Raw genomic sequence first — 3,239 nt, 5'->3', positions numbered from 1 at the left:
ACATCTTCACAAATCACTGAAGCTTTGCAACAAGTTTATAGTAATGCTGCCCCACATAAAACCATTTTAAGATGGATTAAGACTTGAATTTACAGAAAGATGGCAGACGAGGCAGACGTATTGCACAGAGCCTCTACAACAAAGATACAAGAGACAAAATAAAACAGACACAGATGAAAATTCTGGTACCTAGAACTTCAGAAGAAAGGTTAGAGAAGTAGATGGTGTGGTTGGTGAGAGCAGAGGCCAAGCAGGGATGTCTAGAGAGGGAGACCAACTGGTGAATGGCTGGCCAACCTTGGCTCAACCATCTTGTGAGCAGTTCTGGCTGCAGACGGAGGCCTGGCAGAGCAGAGTCCCACAGGCATCGGAAAAGGTGCGATTTCCTCTTTTTCCCACACTCCCCTGTTGACCAGAAATGTGGCCAGCTCCCACCCTCATCTATCCCCAGCCACTTGATTGGGAGTCACACCAGTCTGAGGTGGGAGTCGGCTGCACAACTTTGGTGTGCTGCCTTAGTGTCCGGATTCAGGGGACTTGGCTCCAGACCTACAAAACCCACAGAGCCACCAGACCCGCACTTAACCGTCACACTGCCCCCAGCTGCCCTGTGTTCCTAACAGACAGTGAAACCAGCTCCATCAAGGACCCCCATGAACTACTTCCAGATTGAGTGCCCTAAACATAGATAACACCAAGGTCAATAGGAAGCCCACCTAGGGTCAGGAGCTCTGCTGTCACATCCCTTCCACAACCACCTTGTGAGCTCCTTGAATTGCAGGAGGCCCCCACCATTCTGCCAGGTCCAACAACTGCACTGTTTGTTTTTACAAATATTACAACCCCACAATACCATGGAGACAACAGATAATTTTAGCAAAAAAAAAAAAGATAAAATGGCCCAAACAAATGACCAAGAAGGTGTTTCTGAGGAAGAAAAGGTAATGGGACTAATTGAAAAAGAATTTTAAAAATGATACTTGGATACCTCACAAGGATCCATAGAAAGAATGAGAAAAGCAAGGAGAACACAATAAAAAATTTAGAAGAATTCAGGAAAACACTATAAGAACACACAAACAAAATAGATGCAACATTTCAAAAAATACAAAATCTACGATAAGAAATCCAGAAGATTAATACTAAGATCTCAGAAATATACAGTACATTGAAAGGGCAAATGAGGAGATACAAAGCACCGGAAGCCTGAATGAGTGAGCTGGAAGAGAAATCTCTCAATACTAGTATGCGAGAAGAACAATCAGGAATAAAAGAGTGAAAAAATCTAAAGAAAGTCTAAGCACTATGTGGGAACACCATGAAGAGGAATAACTTACGGATAATCAGAATTCCAGAACAGGAAGAGACAAGCACAGACAAAATTATCAGAGAGTTGTTGGAAGAACTAATATCATGAAAGACAAGAAGATAGGCACACAAGAAGCTGAACGAACCTCAAACAAGATAGATCCCAAAAGAAAATAAACAAGAAATACCATAATCAAACTTTCCAAAATCAAAGACAAGGAAAAATCCTGAGAGAGGCTTGGGAAAAACAAAAAAGTTACCTACAAAGGAGCACCAGTTAAGAGTAAATTCTGGTTTCTCATGAGCAATCATGCAGGCAAGATGGCAATGGGACATATACAAAACTCTGAAAGCAAAAAACTACCAACCAAGAATCATATACCCAGCAAAGCTGTCCCTCAAATGCATCAGCAAAATTAGGCTATTTCCTGACAAACAGAAATCACAGGAATTTGTAATGACCAGATCAACTTAACTAAAAATATTAAAGGGTGTTCTTTGGACTGAGAACCAACAATAGCAAACACCCATACATGACAACAACACCCAGAATTCAATCCACATATGTTGTTATGTGCCGTGGAGTTGGTTCCAACTCATAGAGACCCTTTTCAGGGTTTCCGAGGCTGTACATCTTTACGGGAGCAGAAAGCCTCATCTTTCTCCCGCAGAACAGCTGGTATTTTCAAATTGCTGACCCTGAGGATAGCGGCCCGATTCGTAACCACTACACTACCAGAGCTCCTTGTAGAAGTATTAAAAGTAAAACAAATCTACAAGATACATAATGTACAATGAAGTCAACTACAAAGCAAAAAGAGGGAATTAGTGTAGATAGAATTTCCAAATGGCCAGGAAGTCAAGTAGATTTCAAAGTAAAATAGACTTTTAAGCAAGGGGAAAAATTTAATAAATTACAAGGTTAAAAAAAAAAGAATATACCTGCACATCAAAATTTAAAAAAGAGGAATATGAGAATGATTTAGTAAAAGTAATACAACAGAAATGAAAATGAAAAGAAAATCCACAAACAAACTGAACTCAGTACAGAAAATTATGTGGAACAAAGAATTCAGGAGCACTACAAAAAAAAAAAAAAAAAACACATAGAAAATGACAACAATCAATTCATACCTATTGATAATTACACTGAATGTAAATGGATTAAATGCACTAGTCAAGAGACATAAAGAGCAGAATGGATAAGAAAACAGGGTCCTTCGACTCCACAAGAGACATATCAAAAAGATAGAGACAGCCTAAATGCTAAATGATAAAACAAACTTTGGTACATACACCCAATAAAATACTACAAAATGTTGAAGAAATGGTGAAAAGAGATGGGGATAAGATTCATAAGATTCAATAGTGAATAATTGTTATCATGACTAATCGCGACTGTCACAATTGTAAAGGTAGAAGTTTTGTAACAAAAAAGGGGAGTGGTTAATCTTACAGTCCAGAAACAGAGGACCCTAGGACCATCAAGAGAGGAATGCACAAGTAGAATGTGGGACCTTATCCAGAGAAGCAGCAGCGCCAGAGATGGAGGCAGAGATGGGGGCATGGAGAGGGGGTATGGCTGAGGACTCTAGATTCATGGACTAAGAAGAGAGGGACTAAGAGCTGGTGGCCAGGAGCAGACTTGCAGAATGTGCCCTTTGGAGATTTAAAGTATTATATATGCCTGAGTGGTTTTTGTTTGGTTTTTAAAAAGCTAAAGTGGTCCGAGAGAAACACTGTTAACTGATGGTACATGGAGGGGATTATAACCAATGTAATGAAACAAGGTATATGATTTGTTGAATGTAAAACTGATGATATGCCCTGTAAACTTTCACTCAATCCACAATAAAAACCTTAAATTTAAAAAAAAATTTTTAAATGTTGAAGAAAAACGATGAATCTGTGAAACATCTCACGACACGTGA

Source organism: Chrysochloris asiatica, unplaced genomic scaffold, assembly GCF_000296735.1.
Source record: "Chrysochloris asiatica unplaced genomic scaffold, ChrAsi1.0 scaffold00017, whole genome shotgun sequence".
In the NCBI taxonomy this organism is placed as follows: domain Eukaryota; kingdom Metazoa; phylum Chordata; class Mammalia; order Afrosoricida; family Chrysochloridae; genus Chrysochloris; species Chrysochloris asiatica.
The sequence above is the reverse complement of the archived record's forward strand: the minus strand, read 5'-3'. Positions refer to the sequence as shown.